Below are 370 nucleotides of genomic sequence, written 5' to 3'. Positions count from 1 at the left end.
CACCCACCTGCCTCACACACACCTGCCTCACACACAGGTATCTATACACCTGAGGCTTGTGGATGGGTTTTTCTCTCTGACACAAAGAAAACATGTTTGCTGTAGTGTTCCTTCCTGTTTGTTCTTCGTTCTTACCTGTGTGTGTAAGGTGTACCTGTGCTGACACCTGCTGCTGTCCATCAAACACTCACACACTTTGTGTTTCTGCGTTTGTCTACATAATATATTTTTATTTCACAACAAAATCTTTTTCTCACGGCAACTGAATCTTGATGGCTAAGTCATTGACAACTAGTCGACAACTAATGACAACCAGTCGACAACCGGTCGATAACTAATGACAACCGGTGGATAACTAATGACAACCGGT

At 43.2% G+C, this 370-nt stretch overlaps 1 long non-coding RNA gene across 1 annotated transcript in view; it reads right to left on the bottom strand.

Moving 5' to 3' along the window:
- LOC108251707 overlaps positions 1-364 on the bottom strand; it is a 2,793-nt gene extending 2,429 nt beyond the window's left edge. The window contains exon 1 of the long non-coding RNA XR_001809374.1: positions 8-364. This is a non-coding gene — a long non-coding RNA (uncharacterized LOC108251707). The remainder of the gene's footprint in view (positions 1-7) is intronic.
- Positions 365-370: the final 6 nt, after the last annotated feature.

Source organism: Kryptolebias marmoratus, linkage group LG4, assembly GCF_001649575.2.
Source record: "Kryptolebias marmoratus isolate JLee-2015 linkage group LG4, ASM164957v2, whole genome shotgun sequence".
NCBI classification, from domain to species: Eukaryota; Metazoa; Chordata; class Actinopteri; order Cyprinodontiformes; family Rivulidae; genus Kryptolebias; species Kryptolebias marmoratus.
This window is presented reverse-complemented; position numbering and strand designations above follow the sequence as displayed.